The sequence below is a fragment of the Sipha flava genome, unplaced genomic scaffold (assembly GCF_003268045.1).
Source record: "Sipha flava isolate LNK unplaced genomic scaffold, YSA_version1 235_pilon_pilon, whole genome shotgun sequence".
In the NCBI taxonomy this organism is placed as follows: domain Eukaryota; kingdom Metazoa; phylum Arthropoda; class Insecta; order Hemiptera; family Aphididae; genus Sipha; species Sipha flava.
In genome coordinates this window covers 157893-185213 of record NW_020272876.1, presented here as the reverse complement: position 1 = coordinate 185213, position 27321 = coordinate 157893, and the positions used below count along the sequence as shown (strand labels likewise).

At 29.7% G+C, this 27321-nt stretch overlaps 1 pseudogene; it reads right to left on the bottom strand.

The window, feature by feature from the left end:
• Nucleotides 1–26742, bottom strand: part of LOC112683769 — a 29863-nt pseudogene extending 3121 nt beyond the window's left edge.
• Between the last annotated feature and the right edge of the window lie 579 nt (nt 26743–27321).

The window sequence follows — 27321 nt, the reverse complement described above, 5'->3', positions numbered from 1 at the left end:
GTTATAAATGTGACTTTTGATAGAGGGGTAGAGAGAATTTAATGCGTTGTTAACAAAAATTCTTAGAATAGACCTTGGTTTAAATAGTTATTACTAGGACTGAGAATTTGAAGGAAAGTGAATTTTTTTTAGGTGATTGTAAAACGTAGTTTTGTAAGTACATAATTTGAATTATGTAACTACGAATCCATTTATGCAACTTTTATTTTGTATTTTTTTTGCATTTTTTCATGTTTTTAATTTTTTAGGTCATTTTTGTGCATTTATAGATCATATTTTCCTTTTTTAGTTAATTTTCTGGTATTTTAATCAGATTCTAAAGACTAAAAACTAAATTAGGTAATCGAAAATAAATATATTAAAGTTTTTTTTATTATTTTAACAAAATAAGTACTAAAATATATAGTACATATAGAAAAATCAAATTCGATCAAAATTTTTTAATTTTTTTTCTTTTTTTATTAAATAAACACTTATTTATGCATTTAATGTACTAATGTATAATATCCTATACCTAATATTAATATAAATATAAAAATTAAATTAAAAACCATTTTATACTATAATTTTTGGCAATTTATATTGAATTTTTTTGCATTTTGATTGTATTTTTTGCATTTTATTTGCATATTTTATTGCATTTTTTTGAAATTATTAATGCATTTTTTAAGGTTCTTTAGTGCATTAAATTCACAGTCCTAGTTACTACATATTGACACGTGTTAAACATCGATTTACTTTTCTAATAACTCGTTCGGAATGTACGAAAACATAATATTAAATGTAATGTATTTGAAGTGTATTCCGATGAACTTTCGTCTGTATTATAAGAGCATGAAGCATTTTTTTTCTTAGTCTGGTGGTACATTTTTGTCTAAAAAAAACCAACGCGCTGTACATCAAAGTGATTTCCGAAAATATAATGCAGACGATAATCACAATATTGTTTGCTTTCCGAAAAACTTTAGAACGTAAAGGCGAATGTACGCAATTGTTGTTAAAATAACACGCGCTAAGAAAAAAAAATGAATAAAAAAATGGTCACGAATTCCTGAAACGTACGGAGCAAAGTATTATTCAACCCTCACCCTAATCCGGATCCATAAGTGAACCCGTACGGCGGTCGGGCGCACGTAACACGATCGTAACGGATCGCGATAACATGCGCGTCGCATCGCGATGACTGGGTCGCGCAATATCGTGAACGTGACAGTGCGATAGCGAACGCGTGAAGCGAGAAGCCGCGCGGTGACGCACGAAACGCGCAGGTGCGGCATCGACCGTGCACTCTGATCCCTCGCCTCTCGTGGTTACGGGAGTTGCGCGTGAATCGTACGTCATGAAACGCAAGACAATACGATGTATTCCGCGCGTCGAATGTTCGCCCGCGAAAAGGTTAAAACGCGACGTTGCGTCGGCAACGACGGTGTAACACCGCTGAGACGTACACGAATGTTACGGAATACGATTAATTGTAACAACACGGTCGCACGCGACTCCGCTGGGAATGAGACTTTTCGGCGATAGACATTTTTGGCCCTGCCGTTTCGGCGATAAAGACAAAAGAAATGCATACATTTATTTATAAATAAAAAATAATAACAATCATCATTCATCATGTGGCTTTATGACTCTATAAGAGTTTTTGCCGCCTCTGTCAATGCTCTCCACCTTCCGCGATCCTGTACCAAGTCTTCCCAGTTCATAATTTCTAATCTTTCTAGGTCTTGTTTTATCTAATCTATCCAACGTTTTTTTGGCCTCCTTCTTGGTCTCTTCCCTACGGGTTGTTCTGATTGTTCAACAAGCTTCTCACCGTTTGGCATATCGAACCATTTTAACCTTTATCCTTTTATATAGCTTGTTATAAATAACAAAAAAAAAGAAAAAAATAATTAAATTAAATAATATAGATTAAATAAAAAAAATACCAATCTATGTGAAATTAATACAATCAAGTATTAATTTACAAGTATTAAAATACAAGTATGTTACAATGAAAAATGTTATAAAAATGTTACAATTTTAGTCAATATTTTATTTTAATGCTATATTATTAAATATTCCCCCAATAAATATGGGAATCAAGGGCGTCATTTCAACTTTTGAAAGGGTGGGGCAACTGATTAAATATGCCAACTTCATAATATTTAAAAAATTATGGTTACCTATGTATTTAAATATTTAATATTTATGGACGATAAACCAGGGGCGTATTTAGACTTACTTCTAGGGAGGGTGACTCAAATTTTTTCTCTAATTCAGGCTCAAAATTTAAAAGTAAAATGTTTGGTAATATATAAATCAGGTGAATCCTTAATATTTGTGGTTTTTTTTTTTTTTTTTTTTTTTAATCTAATGTCGAATCCCCTTATAATTGACTTTTGTGTAGTTATTTTTAATACCTGTCGGTGTTTTGAAAGTTACGCTCGTATTTTATTTGATTTTTCACTAAATATGGACCCGACAAAAAGCCCAATTCAGTACTCACAGCCACGCGTAATTTGATTTTGTTATAAAATAATCCACATTAAGAAAATATCGCCCCTTCGCCCCCTCTCTAAAATATACCCATGTGACTATCAATCAAATATTTTTTCGGAACAAAAAATGTAAGCATTAGTAATGAATAATGATGTCATGATGATAAACAAAAAACATGAAACTTTCAATTTACCCAATTAAATAATAACATTAAAGATAGTAAAACATTAATTTATTTACTTATCATATAGGCCAGTGGTGGCCAAACTACGGCCCGCGGGCCAACTCCGGTCCGCCATCATTTAATATCTGGCCCGCGAAAGTCTTCTATATTACAGCACTTATTTGTATAACTGTAATATTACGTAAAAAAAAATTGAAAATTCATTTTTTTATGGCCCGAGGTAAAAAAAGTTTGGCCATCACTGCTATAGGCTATAAATTACTTATCAGTAGGATTAATGGAATAATAATATAAATCTAATTAAATAAATATTTATAATTTTATATTTGTATATTTTCTTGGTATTTAAGTAGGTTTATCGGGTTTTTCCATACACATTGTCAATCTTTATTTTTTGATTCAGTTTTTATCTTTATTATTGACTAAAGAACGTCACCAGTATTCGGTAAAATAACAAATAATCAACTAGTTCGCATTACCTCGCAGACGTTGCTCGGATTACGTGTGAATGTGATTTTAATATATTAAATAGTGTGTTAAATAATGCCAAAATAAAATAAAATTGTATCATTTATAAGGTAATTTTTGTGGTAAAATGTATTTTTTATGGAAATTTTTGGCTATTTTTTAGAGCATATTTGTATGATTTTAAGTGCGTTGAAATCTGAGCCCTACTTATAACATTATTAAAACGGACACCAATTATCGTTATAAAATGATCCACATTAAAAAAATTTGAAATGTTTACCTCACATATGATCGATTCCTTAAATACGGATTCAGAGGAGGGGACGATCGCCCTCTTCGCCCCCCTAAAATACGCCCCGGGCAAACTCGATTCGAAAGTCTTAAAAATGTTCCACGGCGTATACTCACAAGCAATAGACCTGATGCGCGTTGATCGAAAACGTTCGTTCAGCTGAGTACGGTCGCGAGCGCCGCCGAATCCACTGTTTCCATTCTCTTTCACCGATACCGTCTAACCCTTTACGGATTGTCGTGCGAAACGCAATAAGCCGCTGCAAACGCGCGCGCATACAATTGTGCACTACGTGGAATATAATAATCCTTTCGGTTTGAACGGGGCGCACCGGAAACACGATATTTTATCGAGTGTTTATTCAAATTACAATGATAATAAAAATAATAATATAATTGCATCGGTTAGTAACATCGCGTGTGCAATGTATATTCGTACCTACAATACTGCACGTGCCCTTACATAAATTAAAGTATTCAGTTTTGCCCACACGTGAACTCTCCTCTCGGTAAACAACGAATTTCACATGCGCTTTTCACATTCATTTATTACAATGGGCGTACGCCGCATTTACTGCAGTTTCAGCGAGTGGATACGTTTTATCCCGCGTGCACATGATAAATAAATAATGGTATCCGACGTTCTATTTATTCAACACGGCCGGTACACTTTGATAGCAACACAATAATACACAATTCCGGACGAGCTGATTAATCTTTTCAAACGCGCCTAGTTTATTTTGAAAATATTCGATTAAAAGGTACTATAGTTTTTTTTTTGATTTCGTTACAGTTCGAAAACATGGCTCTATCGAATGCAAACGATTAATAACGCTTTATTTTTATGTACGAATAATATGAACTTGACAAAGAACAATGTGAAATAGTGATTATAATTATTCAAAAAAATAACTTTTCCTTCGGGAGAACCTTCGCATTACCGTATGTTATACATGTATATTATCCAAGTATATCATACAATATTATCGTTACTTTTAGTGAGTTTCGAGATATTCCGCTATTATTTCAAGTAAATTCTCAATGGTCGAAAAATTATGGAAAGTGTAAGTAAAGTACTGTCAGGTCGTAATCGTTCTTCGTTTCAGAATAAAGTGCACGTAATATGCAGGTAGGTTATACTATCATATAGCTGATAAGCTATGGGTCATAATGGTTGTAAAATGTATTCTGTATTTGAAATCCGATAATATAGTTAAACACGAACTTTAGATTGTTTTCGATAATAATTCACATTCGACACAAAAAAAAATTTACTACTTAGGCTACAGGACATAACTAGTACCACATTTATTCTAAACACTTCCTTTTCATACGAATAATGATGTTAAATAATCAAGATCGCGCAAACATGCATTCTAGAACAATGTTATCTATAATGCGTCTCGAATTAGAAAAATTATTTGAATTGGGTTTAAGATTACTAACCGTTTTTGAAATTTTAGTTTGCAAAATTCACATATGTATTTTCAATGCTTAAATTAGTCAAACCAAATTTTCAGTTATATTATTAAAGAAATAAATAAAATGATTCTTATGTAATTGAACTGGCTAATTAATAAAATTTAATGAAAAATATAATAAAATATAAGATTTATTTGATTCTAAAAATGCCAAAAGTAAAATTTTTTTTATACAAAATACTATTTCAAATATTTATAATGTTGTTAATATTAATACAGTTTTGATTATCGATTTTTCTTATTGGTATTCTAAAATTGGGCTTAGACTTTCTGTAAGCAGATTATAATTTCAATTCTTAAAATAAAATATAAAATATATTTTATATATTTATTATAAATATATATTTATTATAAATTTATTATAAATATATATATATTATAAAATAAGCTTATAAAATTTATATGTATATAATATACAATACAAAATGTATTTATTCATTAAAAGTTTAACAATTTAAGTACTTAAAATTAATTAAAAAAAAATTCAAATAAAAAAATACACTCCTCCAAAGTGTGTGACGTTAAAATAAAAATAAAAAAGTCAAGTGGTATATTTTACGAAGCATTAATTATATTGTAAAAGAAATTAAAATATTTGAAATATTGCGTGGCGTGCCAACAAGTTGCTCGTGAAGTGTTCAGCTCATTGATACGAAAAAAATTAATTAACATTGTAGTTGTACATGTAAAAATACTTTTTAATTATAACGATCAATCAACGTTCATTTAACACGTTCCAATAACGATTTACTGCAATTATAATTGCATAACAAATTTATAACGACGTTCAAACCTATTATATAACAGTATTATCGGCATTTCAGTTGAATAATTGGTTTATGACCAAATTAAATATTTTTTCACAAACATAAGTAGTCTATAGATTGCGTGATTACAGGTTGTATAATCAGAAAACAGTGGCATAGTTATCGCAGGGGCAACAGAAGTATTTGTCTCGGGGCACAACATTTTTTGGGGGCGCATATAATATGTGATAAATTTTGTTTATCTATTTCCAAGGCTCAAATAATACGTTCCGCGATGCGTATCCGCGGGACGCTAAATGTTCCGCTTTTGTTAAACCTGTATAAATATTTTTATATAGAAACCTTACATTCTTATTGTGCACATTTAAAACTATTTTCCATCCGAAATTCCCACAGAGTTGATTGCACGTTAGGGTGGAACGAATATTATTTTTTTTTCAAATCAAATTTGTATTAGCTCTTAAAATATGTGTATATACATCAAACAAAAGTGTGTGGAGTTAAAAATAAATATATTGATATCTTGAAGTTCCTCATTAAGTATTAATTTTACTAAAATACTGAAAATAAAAAAAAATAGGAAATTTTAACATATTTTGTACAAACTATTATATATAGCGTACAATTGTATAGAACGTTAATTTTAAGTCTTCTTATGGTCTATAAAAAATATATTTAGTAAATTAATATTAATGCGAAAAAATAAAAAATAAAACACAAAATATTTTCTTTGTTTTGAAAAAATAATAATATTTTTAAGATTGCTATACGTTTGTACAGAATTAGTGTAAAGCTTAAAATAAATCTTATTATACCTTAAGGTTCTTAATTGACTTTGAATTTTTACTTATATTAAAAGCAGAAGAATTAATTTTATTTGTTTTTTAATTTATTTACTTTCCCATAGTTATAAAATAATTAACATACAAATCTTAAAACTAAATGTTTAATATATAACCGAACAAAATATACTTTATTTTATGAAATATACAATTTAAATTACTTTTTAGCAAAATAGTCTTGTTTTTATTCATATGTCGGAAGAGAATTTCTTGATTTAATTCTTACATGAATAAACCTTTCTCTGTTTTCTGATTCACAAACAGCAACGGCTGATTTGGTTACTGAACGTACATTTCGTTCCACTGCTTGAGTATAAGACGGAATATTTATGATTTTAATGGGGTTTTTTAAATCCATTTTTTTTTTTTTAAGGGTGGTTCATAGATTGCTACTTGATTCCAAAAAATGATTTCCGTGTAGTTTGTTGATTTAAAATTAAGTTTGGGAACATTAAAGACACGAATGTTATTTAATTTATGTTTTCTCACTTCAGAAATCTTTTTAACAGCAAATTTGTTTATCGTGAAATCTTCATCTGTAAGCATTGAAAGCAATATATTTTCTGGATGCTCGAAATAAGCATTTCGTTAAATTACCGTATCAATAATGTTTATAATATTTTTTGGAAAGCACCTAGATAGTTGAATTATTTTAAAATATAAGATCTTTTTGATCACAGATATATTTTTATTTTTTTTTTTTGTTTTCATTTTATTAATTGATTTGGTTATTATATTTTTTTTGTTTTCGTTTTATTAATTGATTTCGTTATTATATTTTTTTTGTTTTCATTTTATTAATTAATTTCGTTATTATATTTTTTTCGTTTTCGTTTTTAATTTTTTTTCGTTTAATAACGTTTTTTAAAAATTAAATTATTAAACGTTTTCCATCTCTGATACTAATACATACTTTAAATAAGCAAAATATTGGAAATCTAGATTATATTTTCGAGTTATTTTTGAGATAGTGGTTGATTTGGTGACCAGAATGGTTGCAATTTAGTCATAGTACGTTTAATTAATTGTATCGGTGAGTCTTTTAATGGTATTTGTTGATAATTTGGAGAACCGATTTCATCAGTTTTTTCATCTTAATACAAAATAAAATAATTTATAAAAGTTAACTATTATACCATATATAGGCGTAATTTGAAAATTTATTAGGGGGGGGAGGGCAAAAATATAATTACATATCTACCGAAAAGGTAATCCGAGGCTAAACGTCGCTTTACTACCTACATATTATTATATAAAATTATTCATTTTCTAACATTATGTTAGATAAGCGAAAATTTAAAATCAAGATTTAAAAAAAAAAATATTATATAATAGCTATAATCAGCTGTTTTGTACTTATTTTAAAATAAGGTATGTTAAATATCAGAGGGGGCACTGTCCCTCCTAATTTATTCTAGAGGGGCAATTGTCCTCCCAGTTTACACCTATGATATTAATTTTACCATCATATATGGATATAGATGAAGTTGATGATGTAGGTGAATTCATATTTTTATTTTTAATGCTGAAGTTAAGTAAATCATCTTCATCAGTATTTGTAAAATCAAACCTATATATCTGTTATATTGTCTGCTATATATCTAGCCTTAAATATATATACATACACATACAGTTATTAAACATTTATGTAACTTCTCCGTGTATTTATGTACCTATGTTTTAAATATTATACGCTCTATAATTTAACTGATATTATACCTAAATTCATGAAAGAAAAAAAAATTTGAAACGTCTTCTATATATGAAATATATTGATGTTCTGTTTAACCAGTAGGTATAGATTATATAAATATAGCCAATGAGATATAACGAGGCAGTGTATAATAAACATGTAATAAATTATCTATCCCTAAAATATAAATCATTAAAAGGAAAAAAATAATAAACGTAACAAGCTATGTATATACATATATTCATGTATGGTATACTGTCTACTGTGATCGAAAGGGGTTTATGTAGTGTAAACGGCGCCGAGTTAAAGAAAAAATCACAAATTTCAAACAATATAATTAAAATACCGCAGTACGCAGTTGCCGTATATGGGTAATTTATATATTAAATGTAAAATGTTTATTATTAAATTATGATAGAATGCCGCAACATAACTAGCGTGTGTCGATGAGTTAATTTGCGCAATCGATTGGATCGCCTGACGGTTTAACACGTTATGTAACCCAACGCATGTGGCTATGTGCGTATAGAATATTATGAAGTCAAGCTGACAGAAATGTATTAATTAAAGACGAATTAAGGTTCATTCATAAGAGACGACAACTTTGAAGAGAATTTGTAACGTTCTTCAAATCATCATTATTTGTTTCAACTATACAGTAATATTATTCGTTTATCGAACGAATAGATTATTTTATGGATTGCAAACGACAGATGTAAAAACAATTTTTAGCGGTTTTCATAACATCGAGAAAGTCTTCGATTAAAGAAATGAAAAATGTGCATGACGAGTAATAAAAAAAAAACTTCCAAATATATGACTGTAAAATAATTAGTATCCTCGCTTTAAAAAAATAAATAATAATAAATAATATGGCTTATTTATATACGTATAGTAAATTGCACGAGTACTTGATTAAAATGATGAACGATATCGGTAGTGCCCATAACTTATGTTTGTATTTTAATTATGAACGTGAATCATCTCATACATGCATAAAATGGAAATCTGAAATGGAAATAAGTCAACGTCGACGAGAAAATGTAAAGATATATTTTTTTTCAGTTTTTTACTATTATATTGGGTTAATGTATAAAATATGTTTTATAATTTTTTACTTGGGATTTTTTGTAAATGTAAACTAAATTTTACGATATCATTGTTATATTCTATTAGTAACTTTAATTAGTACATTAGTCTTCATCATAGAACGATTGTGAAATATTAATACACATTAAGCTGAATTTTGTTTAAAGATAACACATACATATAATACTCATAAATAGAACCCAGATTATATGCAGTGAAAAAATTATATTATATATATATATGAAAATATGTAACATAAATACTGAAATATGCATAGATTATGTTAAAATATGCAATAAAAATGAAATATATGTATATATATATATATGTATATAAGTTGTTTTTATTTTAGAATATATATTTGTTTGAATATAAACTGAAATATAATCTCTGAAGTGTACTTACACTTTAAAATATATTCAAGATACTGCTGTACTTACTTTCTCTTCAAGTACTCGTTATCGTGGTCAGTTCGAGAGTAAAACGATCTTAGAGTTATAAAATGTAAATCCTTTGGAGGAATCTAGTTAATCTTTTCTGCAGTACCTACTCATATCATGGTCACCAAAGAAGAATCGAATATTTTTTTACCAAAGGTATCGGTATTTACTCGTTGGATGGTCGGGGAATGGCAGGGACGCCCGGATGGGGGGGGCCAGTGGGGGCCATTGCTCCCCCTGAGATTTTTGCGTCACTTACAAAATTGGAAGTTATTTTACATGAAGCTGATCTTGGGTATTCAGTGACTATTCGACAATCCTTGTATCTAACAAGTATCATTTTTTTAATCAACAAATGATGATTCAATTAATTTATTTGCTTCAAACAAAAGGAGATTGTCATTACTTTTTGAATAAAATAATAAAATATGATGCGAATTCAATCAAATAAAGTTGTTTTTTGTTTAAACTTTATTATATTTTTTCTTATAAATATTAAAACTAATAACTAATAATGTAATTTTATATAAACTTAAATGAGTTTTGATTTTTAAAAAATTATTATTGATAGTAATACAAAATATGAGTAGATGAAATATGTAGCAGTAAATCTTCCTATAAGTATTTAGGTACTTACAATTTTTTTGCCCCCCCTGAGCTACATTTCTGTGGGCGTCCCTGGGGAATGGATAACCAAAAAAGTACTTGTTATATAAATAAATAAATTAAGCCTTAGCGTTGTGTATACAAAATGTATACATTGTATTATGCATTATGTATTATACACTATGCAGATATGCAAATGCTTACAATCCACGGTTAATTATATTTTAATTAAAAATCACTGCGAAACTTAACAGTGTATGATATTTAGTCTTCAACTGATTTCCATATTACTTCTATTTTCACTATATTTCCATACAACTTAAAACTTACGTATGTCAATTTACAAGTTATGTAAAAAACTAAAAAAAACTATAATAGATCATCTTCAAAATATTACATACGCGTGCACTGTGACAGCAATTTCCCGCGGTGCCAACCATTTCGCGGACAGCGTGTGGGAGTCGTGATGAATTATTAATAAATCATTTCACGCGTTTAAACGTTGGTAGGTAATGGTTTTTTCATAAAGTTCGAAACGAATTCACTAAACGTGATCGATTACACCATAAACTTGTGTTAGATACAGAGTTATATTTAGACTTATTCCTAGGGGGGGAGGGGCTTAAATTTTTTCTTTAATTCAGGCTCAATATTTACATGTAAAATTTTGGTAATATTTAAATCGGGTGAATCCTTAACATTTGTGGTTTTTTTTTAATCTAATGTCTGATCTACTTAGAATCGACTTTTGTGTAATTCTTTTATAACACTTGTCTGTGTTTTGAAATTTCGCTTATGTTATATTTGATTTTTCACCAGTATGGACCCGACAAAAAGCCCAATTCAGTTATCACAACCACGCGTAATTTGATTTTTTTATAAAATGATCCATATTAAAAAAATGTGTAATGTGTAGCTTACATACTCGTATAATAAATTCCTTAAATACGGATTCAGGGGGGGGGATCGCTCCCTTTCCCCCCATAAAATACGCCTCTAGTTAGTCATTGATTTGACCGACTTCCGAAATGAAATATTTAAACCTTTCGTTTTATCCGGATTCCTTAATCCAATTCGATAATGTCCGGGGAGAGGTAGGGGTGGTGTCTAATAATGATTATATTATAAGAATTTTCCACTTTGCCCGTAACATATACAATTTACATTTGAATATTAACGTTAATATTTTAAAATGATAACACTGATAAAAGTTATGAGCCACCTCATCATAAATATATATTTTTCTTTCTTTATCTTTAATATCTAATTGATGTATATCCCATTATTTATAAAATATTTTTATCTTATAATATACCTTGCGATACTCCAAATGGCGCCCCTGGATGTGCTTATTCATGAGTAGGGGAGACCGGGGACAAAAGTAACATTTTTCACTTAATTATAAATTAAAAAAAAAACTAATTGTAATTTTCAGATAAAACTATTTCTATTTGATAGAACAAGTTAATACCTTTCAAATGATATTATAATATCTTCATAAATTTAATTTAAACCTTAAGATATTTAAAAAACAAAACAAAAAAAAAATGTTTCTTTCAACCCCTCGCAAGTACCAAAAGTAACACGTATTGGGTACAAAAGTAACATGAATGGTAAAAGTATAATAAAATATTATAAACAAAATCAATTACATTAGCAATTAGGTAAATATTATATTCAAACAAAATTCAATATAACAGATTCATATTTAACCATGAATAATTTAACGTTGGTTAAAATTCATAGCTCTTCATATGCTTGTTGCTTCTGGCTGGCGAATGGATAGTGTTGAATTAATTTTTAAGAAGGCCAAAAACCAATCAATTCTTGCCTACTTTTTATCAGTCCAAGTTTTTGGTACTTTTAAATTTAGTTTCAGAGAAAAATCAAAAGCTAATTTTCTTATACCTATAGGAGATAGCCCAAAATATATGTCTGCTGAGTTTTTAATATAATTAGCAAGTTGATTTTATTGAAATTTGTTAAACACTTTATTATGTGCTCGATATTCAAACACTGGTTTAGGACCACTTTTATCTTCATGAAGTTTTAATTTTTTTATATATCTACTTAGACTGACTTGGCAAATATTTAAGCTTGCAGCTACTGACCATATAGACTGATTTTTTTGTAAACAAATGTCTGCTGCTTTTCTCATTTCACTGTCTGCATTTTTTCCTCTCTGGGTCATTATTTTACGAGTACGTGGCATGTCTGTAAGCTATATTAGTAAAATACTGAAATAAATGAAACTGAATTCATAAGAAAAATAAAATTAGTAGGTGCTACATAGTGTTACTTCAGACCCCACAAAATTTGTTTCTTTCGACCCCATACAGACATTTTTTCTTAGGTAGATTAAAAAAATATAAAACATACCTGATTCAACCTTTCTAATACTTGCCAAAGAAAAAGGACAACTTTTGGCAGATGTAAATGTATTAAGTGTTCTTCTAGTGTAAAAATTGAATTTTTTAAGAAAAAAACTGTTAACAATTTTATTATCACTTTTGTATAGCGATATCAGTTTCTATTATTTTTGTGATAAGAAGAATGGGACTACGACAAAACAAATATGTGTAAATATGCCCAGTATAATGGTACGAATGATACACTACATACTGGTTTTAAATAATTATCATGGGGTAAGAAATTGAGCATGTTACTTTCGCCCCCGTATTACTTTTGTCCCCGGTCTCCCCTAATGCCTCCTATAATATAGTTTATAGAAAAAATATAAAAAATCCCGAATCTTTTACTGTAAAAAATTTAAATAACAATAATTGAATACTTCGAAATAAACTTAATGCACAAATTAATGATAAATATATAACTATATAATATTGGATTTTGGATGCAAATGGACGACATACACCATCAACACCATATAAGCTCCAATGTACAATTATATCAATAATCTAACAATAAATAATATTTTACGTTTTTAAAATTGATTTTATACGTACACGTTACGAGATGTTGTTATTCCGTCGTGGAATCGCCATTTTAGTGTTTAATTTATTATGTAAAAAAAAACTCGAAAACACGAGTTTTGTTTAAAAAAGTGCTTTAAAATTTTATTTTTGTAATTTTCCATCAATACGAAACTATTGATAATGAATTGGAAACCAATTACGAAATCAAAATATCTAGAACTTTTTAATAATTGCACATCTGATATATATGATACATATAGAAAACATTTTTTTCGGGTGGACGAGTAATTGGTTAAATTTACAAAATGTCACCCCATCCCCTTCAAACCTGACCAAGTTGTAATTAACGTAACGATACGCGTATTAACGATATAACGAGAACGATTTTATTTATTTATTCGTATAACTTTACAATGAATGGTAGCACTAAACTATTTCCTTATTAGATAATAGGTTAAATTAAACCATTGTTGTTATCATATCTAATATACGTATAAACAATTTAATGTATAAATATAGCAAACATGACAAATATCACATTAAATTAAGTTGAATTGGATTAATTTAGATATCTACGTCCAAAAAATCTAACCCGGCCACTGTCTCAAGTGTTTCTTTAATTAAGTCCTCCAGTTTATCAACGTATCTTCTTGATTGACAATGCAGCATCGACTGTGCTTTCGCCGCAGTTGCATTCCAGACTTTATCTGAATTTCCATTTGCGCACGAGTCGTTTTATCTACCATGTTCAGTGTGTATTTTGTTGAATCAAACCAGGTTCTTCTAGGAAAGTCTATGTCTAAAACTCGAATACGCACGTTATCTATTAGGAAGCCTCGATGAGAACGATGTATTTATTAATTGTACGCTATGCAAAGTGGGCTGTACACCGGGGCTAATTAACTATCCACATAGTAATGCGTTGACGTTAATGTACGTATTTATTACGTAACAGACATGAATCCGCGTACTATTAAAATCGTATATAAACGGCCATGGACCAAACATTTTTTTAGGGGGGAGGGGCAAAATTAAAATAAAAGTGGATTTTTTTTGATACATTTTATGTTTACATTATTCTTTTTCTTCAAATATAAGATGTATGATATGATAAAATAATCCAATTATTATTAAAGATAGTTTTCTTCTATTTATAATATATGTTATATTTAAAGTAATCTTTGTTTACTAAATTGGCGCGTTACAGATAATACTTTGGAAAACATTTTTAAAATTCTAAGGGGGTGGGAGAGGGCAAGTGTAAACAACTACAACCTACGTGCCCACCTACGTTCAGGCGTACTCCATATAGACGTGCGCAAGGAGATTTTGTCAAAGGTTAAGCACCCGTTTCCGACTCGTGATCGGTATGTTTTTTAAAAATAATATCTTTCCATCGTACTTCGAAGTCATTACAAGACACAATGACATGGTTTTCACGAAAAAATTTACACTCTTTGCTAAGTTTCCCGTCAGAATTCGAGTTTTTCCCTCCTATCCTAAAAATAAATTATTTGTTTTATCCTATAACTGTCAACTATTACTTCCCAGTCAACGGTTGACCCCGAAACTATGTAGCTAGTAATGGTTTCGAAAAACAGTGTTCTAACAACTTGCAACAACTCACATCGAGTATTAATCATACATGTACATATGTTACATGACCGAAAACTAGTGATTTCAACAGACATATACACGTATCGTTCGAAAATTTAATTGAGGATCATAGCTCACCACCCTACGTTATGTGGCCCAATCGATGCCCTAATTAAACGTACGAACGTGTTAAGCAGCGCGCACACCAAATCCTTTCGTTACGTTCCGTCTAGATACGATTTGGAAACGATCGGAGACGTAAAGTGACAAAACGGTGAAAAGGCGCACTAGATAAGCTCCATGTCCCCAGCCCCCCCACCTCGGACTTTCGACTTCAAATTTTTACAGTCGTTTGTGCTTCGTTTGTGCTTGTTTGTGCTTTTATTCCCGTCGTTCGTGCTCAACCCGTTTCCGAGTTATTGAACTTTCAAGGTGGGGGGGCTGGGGACATGCTCAGCCCCCCCACTACCTCGGACTTTCGAGTTCAAATTTTTACAGTCGTTTATGCTTGTTTTTGCTTTTATTCCCGTCGTTTGTGCTTAACCCATTTCCGAGATGTTAAACATTGAAGGAGGGAGGGGCCTAAAGACATGCTTAATAAATTCAAAATATATTTAAACACATTTTTTGTGTATATTGTTTTATCAACACATTTTATAAAGTAAACTTAGTATATGTAAGTAACCAATTTTTTATTTATTATCGACCTGTTCGTTTATTCCAAGTTTGTGCAGATTTGTGATCAAATTTCGACAGAAAATTCTGATTTACTTGGGTTTTTTTTTCATACTTTAAGTAATGACCAACATATTTTTTTTAAAAATGAATTCGCATACAAAATAATAAGACCTTTTCTCTTTGTTTATATTTGAGAAAACCAAAACAATACGTTCATTATTGAAGGATATCTATTTTCCAATTTATAAATGCCAATCACCTTTTTTAAATTAAATAACATTCAAACAATTATTATTATATCACTAGCTTTTTACACAGCATATATTTATATAATAAAATATTTTTCATATGACAAATTTTCTTAGGTATACATTTAATAAAAATGTAATCATTTATTGATTTCTTGAAATATAAAGTAATTCTACAATAAATATGAAAGTATATATATGTAACATTTTATAAAAGTTTTAAATTAAAATTACAAAAAATATTTTACTAATAATAACAAATTTGATATAGGTATAAGAACATTTTAACATTAATTACAAACATTTAAAAAAAAAACAGATATTATAATAGTTATTTACGTAAAAATTAAAACGTATGAACATTTTAATTAAAAAATAAATGACACATTACAGTTTTTAAGTTTTTGAATAAAATTTTAAATTAAAACATAAATTAATTATTTAAAATACATTATTTAAAATGCTTTTTGACTTATTCAAATTAAACAAATATACTAACATTAGTAACCTAATACTTTTTTATTTAGTGTACAGTATGAATTGATAGTTAACATTTGTGGATGCTCTTACGTATCGTGTGGAATGCAGTTGGTCATCACATCGTTCCCATGTAATATTAGTTTCCCTCCAATTGTATGATACATAATGCCCAATTGCATTAATGTTTTTGGATTTTGGTATTATGAAATTAATAATACCTCTGAGTGTGAATTTGTTATGTAGCACATTTATTGTTGTTGGAATGTCACTCAAAACGACAGTTAATTCAAAGTCTAATTTTTTTCCCAACTCAAGACTTTGGAAAACAGGTTCAATTAAAAATTTTTTTTCCAAATGTAAAATTTGTTTTAAATTTTGTACATGGTCCGCAACGTGCCAAAAACCATTTTTGACCACGGGATGGTGGAGATAATATAGTAAAGGAACTATTGCTATTACTGATTCATTCATCCTCACGACATTAACAGATTTTGTTATAGAATTAATAAACTTGTATTAACGTTTTGTTGATATTTTGTATCTACTAAAAGCAAACCGAAGGTGGTTTGCGTACTTATACAATTTCATCAACCATGTGTTATTTACTATTATAAATTATAACTTTTTAACTTTTTGCTAAATAGACACCAGTCTTGTAAAGTATTCGAATACTTTTTGAAGTATTTATATGCTATTCTGAATACAATTTATTTTTTTTTATTTTTTAATTATTTTGATTATTTCTTAATTGTATTTTTACTAAAATTTAAATACTTGTATTAAAATATCATAAAGTATTTTATTAATTTTAATTTATTATTTAAAAAAAAAAAATCGATTTTGTTGAAAACTAATATTATGTTTTTGTATAGTAAAAGTAGGTAGGTAATAGCAATGTTACCACACTAAATACCACATTACATTTTATACAGTTTCTGTTTTGGAATTTTTTAAGAAAACTGAAAATCTAATAAATTTAAAATAGTTCCATATTAATAGTAATATTACCAATTTTTATTATATTTTTTTCATTGAAATTTAATCATTATTAGTTAAAATATATGTGAATGCAGAATGAAATATGTGAACATGTATTTATCTCTAAATAGTCAGACATGTTATAATAATTGTTAAGATTCATGGAAAGTAGTAACATAATAGTTACCTATACTGGTGTACAATACATATATATATATAATATAGCATAAAATTAAAAAAAATACTTGGATTTGTATTCAAATACTTTGTAAGTATTCATAAAATACATTTTTATAATAGTATTTTAAAAGTATTTTTAATACTTTTTTATTCGAATACTATTATTAGTATCTTAATACTTTTTCAAAAGTATTGTTTACAAACTGTGTTTACGGTTAGACACGTAGGTATGCATAAGTTTCAGTGCGAATTCGCAGTAGCCTGCCAGATCTAAAATTCCGTGGCCGGATAAAATGGTCGCTTTAAAGTCAATCCAAATTTAAAAATGACAAAATAAAAAAAGTTTCATACAATTTTAAAAACGTGTTATGATATTATCATAGAAGTTTTTTCAAAATGAAAATTCATCAATAATTATTATATCACTTCGGGGTTTTGGTGAGAAGAGCTCTTATTGTTTTAAAATACACGTAAAAATATCAAATATTTAAATTTTTGTACGCAAATTAATTAAAAAAAATTAAATAAAGTGGGTCATTATAAAAAAAATCCCAAGTAAATCAGAATTTTCTGCTGAAGTTTGATCACAAATCTGCACAAACGTGGAATAAACGAACAGATCAATAAGAATAATTGGTTAGTGGGGAGGCTAAGTCCTTATGCACCTCCCTCCTTCAATGTTTAACATCTCGGAAATGGGTTAAGCACAAACGACGGGAATAAAAGCAAAAACAAGCATAAACGACTGTAAAAATTTGAACTCGAAAGTCCGAGGTAGTGGGGGGGCTGAGCATGTCCCCAGCCCTCCCCCCACCTTGAAAGTTCAATAACTCGGAAACGGGTTAAGCACGAACGATGGGAATAAAAGCACAAACAAGCACAAACGAAACTCAAACGACTGTAAAAATTTGAAGTCGAAAGTCCGAGGGGGGGGGGGGGGCTGGGGACATGCAGCTCACTAGATAGGTAACTGATTCTGGCACCACCAAGTAGTAAATAGTTGGTGTAAAAATGGTTTCATAAATTAATAACCAATTCGTTATAATTCATAACCACAAATTGGAATTTGTAACTTAAGTATATACGCCCAAAATAAATTTTGTTCACACTTTTCAATAAATTAGGGTTTAACTATTCAATTTTAATATTTAATAATTAGCTATATAATTTTAAATAGTTAGATACGTTATGATAAAAGTTCATTAAGGAAATGCAATTTTCAATTATTCATAAATTATACTTATTTTTTATGAATCAATTAAATTTAAGTCAATCAGAATGATTAAAATACAATGCTTAAAAATACATATAAATTTAATGTAATCAAATTGTAAATACAATTAATTCAATAGTAACTTCACATCGCTGGTTTACATTTAAAACTTTTCCATTACAGTCATCATATAACTCCCGTCCCTCATTAGACCTATATGCATATGTAATATAGTGACCAGTTATGTTAAGCCTAAGATTTCTTCTTGTTGGTGAACCAAATGCAATAATTCCTTTAATCTTATATTATTTTTTGTTAATTACGATTTTTTCAACTAATTTTTTATTTTTCAAATACTCACCACCAGTGCTCGAATTGGGAAAAATTAAGTAGAGGAGTTCAGTCCAACGATTCGAAAACTGTGTTCCACGTGCGAAATTATTAAACACAGACCCGTAGGGGGCTTCGTTCCTCACCCCTACCCTCCGCCAACCTTACATATATTTTGAATACCACATTTCAGCTAAACAAATATAAAATATTTTGATAGCAATACCAATACCAACACCCTACATGTTACAATAGAAAATAAAAATTAAATAATAATTAACATAATTGTAGGCGATCAGGCAGTTTCATGAATCGAATGATATAATCATATATTTGGTTTTTGTTTTTATCTATTTTTACTCTTTAGTGCGGGCCTCGGCCGAAGATTAGTCGTGGTGCGGGCATTTATTTTTTTTTCGAAATGCCGATATCGTCAATCGCCAATATTAATAACAAACCATACAATGTATAAAGTATAATAAACCAAATTCACAGACATTGCTATTTATATTTTTTCAGAAATAACAACCTTGTCCCTTATCATAATCACCATATAATCTTTAATTATGAAAATAGTTTTGATATTTTAAATCGTAAAATTCGTTTTCAAATTGAAGTAAATTGAAATTCATATAAAAATTATTTTGGACATCAATTAGGATGAACGTGGCGTCCTCCCGTTCCGGTGATAAAATATAGTTGGGGTACGCAAAAAAAAAAATAGTAGAGGAGCTCCGCCTCCCTACGCACCCCACCCAACAATTCGAGCACTGCTCACCACACATTACAAAATACAAGCAGCGATTTGCGTCTGATATAGAGAACTAGTCATTTTGAACTGAAAAATTCAGTGGATCAATTTTGGGGCGGTCCTGGTTTGCACACAAATACCAAAAAAACAACTAATTTGCGCACAAAAGTATCTTAAATTAAGTAAATATAAGGCACATAATATCTACTATAACAACTTTAAGAAATGTATTATCTAATGTGGTACGTAAGTACATTTCCCTTCCCATTTTACAGACTTAATGTCTATGAAAATATTTGTTCATAGGTGTGGTTAAAAATGCACAATTAGTCTTAATAGTAGTGCGGTTAATTTGTATAATAGTTTATATTCGTTATTTTTATTTTTATTTATTTTTTCACGTTTTCAAAGTTTTAAAGTTAAATTTTTTTCTATAAAAGCGATTGCCCATTAATTCTATACATTTCATTTGATTTATTTTGTCCATAAATTTATTTTAGTTTTTATTGCTTCAGTGGATTCTTTTCTGCGGTAATTATTGATGTTATTGGTTATTAATGATATTTTGAATGCGGTTTCTACTTGAATATTTAATATAACGTCTATTACTTTATGAATATGAGGATGAGGGGTGTAAAATTGTTCATTAAAATGTCTGTCGAATGCTTCAGCGCCATTTGTAGTTTGATGCTCATCTTTTGGATTTCCTGCCCATAATGACGGATTAAATGTTGAAGTAAGTATGTAGGTTTCTAAAACGTAATCGGAGAAAGAAAAATCAGATGTCGGAGCAACTGCTATTAATTGTATGTAGGCATTCTTTACTTCTTCTGTTGGTAAATATGACAAACCAAAAAAACATTTTAGCCACTTCCTAATATTGGAATTTTTATCATTGTACTCAAGTAATAATTATTTATTGGCTTGTATACATCGAGCCCAGCTTTGTGTCAAATGGAATGTACATGTTATAATTTTACAATTAGGATAAAGATTTAATATTGCATTGTGGGCAGATATTTCAAAATCAACATGGAAATGTTCAATATGTAATTCTCTTTAAAGAATTTAAATACAAAGATTTTGAATTATGCTCCACATAGTAGTATATATTGATGTGGACTTACTCTTTAAAAAAAACAAAAACAATAGGCATGTAGAAATAATTTTGATAAACATGAATTGTGTACAACTGGTTAAAAAATGTTGGACTATAACTGAAAGTGCCATCTCCAAACACGTGTTGAGCGTTACATAACACATTTAAATTTTTCAAACATGTTAAAATAACTAAATCATTATCATTATTTAAATAAATAAATTGTTCACCTTTAAATAACAAAGTTTGTTGCATTTCCTTAAGTTGACTTATATCCTCATCATGATCTTTTGTAGAGTCGGAAAATGTTTTTTCCTTGCGGCACACATGGAATTTTGAAGTAAATGAATATCACTATATTGTAAATTATTGTCTTGATTTACTTGAAGCTCTCGTCTTATAATCTTATTTGGTTGTATGTATAGTTCTGTCTCTGCCTTACGTTTTACACTAAAAACTATTTATAATATATAAAAAATTTCAATTGTTGTGTAATCGTTATGATCAGTATGATCATTTATAAACCGTAGTACTTAAGTACATTGTTAATTTAAAATAGCTATAGCTTTGCATTTTTTGTTCGTACAACGAAAATACAAGTCAAAGTTTTTTGTATTCTGAGTTTTTTGTAAACTTAAAATTGTTTATACTTATACATTTATTACCACGATGCGATTCAAACACTGCACTTAATACGAAATCTATGATAAAAATTATAAATTTTAAGTCTTACAATACGTTTCGCCCACTGAAAATTGTCACGTTAGACTAAATTTGCGCTGTGATAATCGCCTGATATATTGAATGATAGTTATAACCAGGGCTCATAACTTATAGCTCTAAAAAAGGTTATTATAAGCGCTTAAATATGCTCTAAAAAGTATTCATATAAGCGTTTAAATATGCACTAAAAATACTAAAATATGGAAAAATAAAAACGTTTGTGTATAAAAATTATTATTTTATTATTATTATTTATTATATTATTTTATTATTTTAGCTTCTATTATTAAAAAAAAAAAAAAAAAAAAAAATTAGATACTGAATTCACGAAACGAACTAGCATGCATACAGTACGAAAAATCGGAAACGATTGCAAAATGTTAATGAAAAATAATTTGTAAATAATCTGAGAATGATGATATCGGAATATCTAGATAATGATATCGGAATACCCGAATACCTAGAAACTATAAAAATAAAATACTACAGTACAAGCTACAATTATCTACAATTATAATGGTTCCTTATCGATGGGATTACGAAGTTTCGGGCGTACACTCTCGCTACATTGCGCGTTGCCTAAACCCGTATAGGTATAAATAGTTTATCTGATATTATTTTATACGTTATATAAGAAGAAAAATTATTTAACACGAATTAATTACTAATATGAACAATTAATATGACTATAATTACTTGTTATTTTTAAGAAAAAAATTTTTAGGCTACTAACATTTTTTTAAAAAAATCAATGATAAAAATCATACAAAAATCCAAAAATAAGCAAAAAAAAAGCGAAAAAAAACAAAATAACACTTATACTCCGAAATATGCAAAAATATGCAACATAAAATGTCATATGTAGCTTTTTGGTTATCTAAAACAAATTTATAGCTCACATAGGTACCCCTAGGACCTTTCAAAAAAAATATGCAAATGCTAGAAGTTATGAGCCCTGGTTATAACTTATAATCAAGCGAAGCCCCAACGGACGCTGCAACTCGTTTGCACACGACAAAATCAGTCGTTTACTTGGAGTAGACGTGGCCATTTTTAATACATCTGCAAGCGCTCTGTTTCTACTTTTATAAAATTTTGATTTTGCGACATGTTTCATTTTTGGCGTAGTACATAAATTTCCTAACGCTGCAGATCTACGTTCTTTACTTCGAGTAGAACATTCAGCAAAACATTTCTTTGGCCTTCCTACATTTTTTTTTTCACTAGTAGTATTTTGTAGCTATAAAAAATTATTTTTTTAAATATACGAAGTGTACTTTTACTTTCTTTCCATTTACGCACTATTAGTAATGAAAAATTAAAATTGATAATTGTATAGCCTCTATATCAATATCTGACCATGTATGTTCTCCATAAGGCTTATGACCCCCCCCCAAGTCCCCCCCCGATATCCGTCTATGTTCATCTACGTCAAATATAGCTCCAATTACCGCCGGTGTACCGCAATGAGCTATCCTCTCACCCATACTATTTAACATATATGCTTCTGATTAACCCACAACTCCGAACACCACAGTTGCCGATTATGCAGATGATAAAGTCAATTTTCAGTTCATAACGATCCAATTATAACCTCTGCAAACTTACAGTCTTATCTAAACCTACAACCTGAATGGTATGCAAAATGGCGCGTAATAGTTAATCACAGTAAATCAGTCCATACAACCTTTACCCTTAGACAGGGTCATTGTCCAAATGTTTTAATCAATAACATTTCTATTCCACCTCTCAGTGCTGTTAAATATTTAGGTATTATCCAAAAATTAATTTACTAGTTTAAAAACTAAACTACTAATTTAGAAAACTCTCCTAAAGCCTATATGAGTATATGGGTTACAACTCTGGAGATCGGCGAAAAAATCAAACTTGAACAAGATTCAAGTCTTTCGAAATATTACTCTAAGAAATATCACTAACGCTCCTTTCTATGTCTCTAATTTACCCCTCCATCAAGACTTAGGTATCCATCCGGTAATAACTGAAACGAAATTATTCTATAAGCAGTTTTTTGCCAAACTAGAAAATCATCCCGACCCACTAATAAAAAAGTTACATACCTTCACACTTCCTGAAAATCCAATACGCAGACTAAAAAGGAAATTATATCATGATCATTTACATTAAAAATACCTCTCATCAATGTAAATATATGTCAAGTTAAATTTCACTAATGGGTGGCTTCTTATTCAAGTAATTCTTATGAAGTATTGACTTTTATCTTATACGCTTATTATGCATTACTTTGTATAGATTGTGTATGTATTCGTGAAAAAAATAAATTGATAAATAAAATTTTTTTAAATAATTCCAAGTAAGAATATTGGCTATTTCGATTTTGGTAACTTGAACTTATCACAGAAAATAATTAATTTAAATTAGATCGGACGGATCTAACAAAAATAAAATCTCAACATCCTATACGATAATGTTAATTTTATATTTTTTTTTATTTTATTTTATGTTATTTTGAAGTTAATTTGTGTTAAAAAAAGTACATCAACTTAGAAATTTTTGTTTCGCAATTGTTTTAATGATAAATGTAGTTTAACTTAAAAATTTACCTGGTATATTATTGTCGTCCATGTTGTTGAAACAATAAATTATTATAAAAAAAAAATAACTTCAATAGAAAAAAACTTTAAAATTAATAGTTGTTACCTATACACGGTGATTACCAAACGATAACTAAGCGTATTTTACAATTCTTAATATTATTCGATATTGGTTGCGCGTCATGTGACAATTAAAATATCATTAATACGATAAGATAAACATTTTGGGACCATAATAATGTATATTTATTATATCAATAATATGTATAGAATAAAACTATTACAATATCTTGTATAGTATACAATTTTTATTTTTGAATTTTGGCATGCTAGAATTGATTTCATCCTACTGTGCGAAGGAGTTCAACTCGACCCTTGTTGCTCGACGACCCGCACAGCGTGTTCCAACGTCGATTACAACAAATAATAACGCCCGAATCGAAAGCTATCCGAGTCTCGTAAACCTTCGCGTGATAACCGCGGACAACGTTTCCCGCGAAACGCGACGTTCGTTCGCCCTCATCCCACACACCCGCCACTCATGTCCACTCGACGGCTTACGACTAGATAGCCTGGCAAACACAAATTGTTTCTAGCAGACCAAAGACACCACGCGACCGCCGTCGCCCTCGTCGCCGGTGCAGTGTTGCAAATGGTTTAACTTCTCCGACCCGCCCGCGGAGACCGAGTGCATACCATAGATCGACAGCTGGCCAAAGGAAAATGAATAAAACAAACATGCGTGAAACGTGCGCCACTTACGTATACGGATAGTGCCCATTCACCTGCCCCCGGGCGGTTTTCGTCCCCCGACCACGTGGGCTATTGTCGAAAACACGTACCGCGCGAGTTACCTGCCACCATATCGCGTCCGGATCCCGTACGCACACGGCAACGCCAGTCGCGCGCGATTAGTGTCGGCGACAAAAACGTAAATCAAAAACAGACAAAAGAAATAAATACAAAATCGGACTTTTACGTTCGCTCACGCATATCAGGTGGCTACATTTTACGTTGAACAACGTTTTCGTTTTACCGTCCGTATCATAGCCATCGACACTCGGGGTTGGAGCCGGGTGAAGTTAATAGCTCGTATATAACTTCGGACGTAAAACGGTAATAATACAACGACTACACAAACGAACAACTGTTATTGATACGTAATCTTAGTCGATCTCACCGAAATTACATATTTTCACTCAATAATACGAGTAAAATAACAACGTTAAAACATACCCGACTATAAATATAAAAAGAACAAAGTAAAAAATAACAACAAGGCGCTTCTTCTCGTACTTCTTTATTTTTATTTATGTACTAGCACAAAGTGAGTTTACTAAACGCTTTTGGTAAAATTTCATTTATTAAGTAAAACTTTTGAAAATTGATAGTTTATTTTATTGATATGGATGGTTTAGACGTGGAGTTTACTACGAGAACATGAAATGAGATAGAAATTTTTTTTTTGCATTTAAAAAAAATGCTCAACTTTTAAATTAATTTTATTATTGGACTTATAATTCATTCCGATATATGAAAACATTTTCTTTCATTGACAGATATAATTGACAGATAAAAAATTAGCATTTTTTTATCAGTATTTTATTTATTTATTAAATTCATTGTTTGAACAATGATTTGGACATTTCATTTAGCATGTTAAAATTTCTTGTAGTTTGTATTAGGTACAACGTATACTAAAAGAGAACAACTAAGAATGGTAAAATATATAAAATAATCAGCGAGTATTATAAAGATTCGGACTCAGATGATGATGATGATAATGATGATAATGACAATTGATAAGTAAATACATTCTATGGAATGCGTGGTTTCATTCAACAATTTCTTATTTTCTTTCTTCCAATTTTATAATCTGTATTCTAATTACTGTGTATGTAATTACTGAGCTGACAACACTGTCAGTATGTTCTGTCTGTTCCTGCGAGGGTGTTGCGAAATATGTGTACGTGTACACTTATGATTTTCGTTTGAACCGCGCGTTTACTATTTGTTGTTCATTTTGTTTAGTGTTTACTTGCATGTCAGTCGTGAGGGAGGGGTGTTCGAACACCCAAATCCTGTCTTGCCAATGCCGCTGGACATGTGTGCTAATATATTAGTAAATTACGTCCGTGCTCGTAGACTTGGGGGAGAGCAAAGCTTCCAGAACTGCACTTGAGCCACTCAGGAAAGCATTGGTAGACAGGACCATCGTAAGATACTTTCCGTTCTAAAGCGAACATTTTAATGCTGATCTTAAGATACTAAATTAAATAATTACATGCATAATATTGCAATTAAAATTTTTTTATAAATGTGTTGATTTATAAATTAGAAATACAAAAAACCATAAATATATATACAACTTTAAAAAGTAGAATAATAAACGAGACTATATTATACATACTGTTAGTAGTTAGTATAAAAAAAAAAATACAATTAAGAAAAATATTTATAATTATAATAATAATAATATTTTAAAATTATAAATTAACTTTTCTTGCCTTTTTTGTTGCAAAATCTTGTACTAAATTTTCCAAGTTTAGTTCTTGTGCCAACTCTACTTCAATGTATAAAATTGATAATGCAGTTAAACTTTCATTACTCATTGTTGATCGTAAATGATTTTTTACAAGTTTCAATTTACAGAAACTTCTTTCAGCAGACGCTACCGTCACTGGAATTGTAACAACAATACGTCTCCATACATTATACGTATACACTTATATATATCGGTTATCAATATATAGTATACACTATACTAATTATACATTATAATCATACGCTATCATAACGAGATAGCAAAACTTTTACGATAACAATTAACAATGAAGACGCAAAATAATAACTAAATTGCTGTCTTTTTTGAAAATTTAATATTACAATTTGCCGCCTCAATTTCTTTAAATGTTATACCGCCCTAAAGCAACATGGCGATGGGCCTGTTAGTAGAAAAACTCGGTTCCCAACTCGAACCAGTTTCTAAACAAGGAGCTTTTCTATAGAAGTTGAAGTAGTAGACATTGACTCGGTTGTGGACAAAGAGGAAATTTTGATCGGCGTATAAAAAGTCCTCTCTGAAATCAACAAGGGTGATGATACAGCTATGTCCAGCATTCCGGAGATTATTGTCACCGGCCCTTGGGGCCTCAGGTCCAGTCAGCAAGTGGCAGCCCTTCGAGTACCGA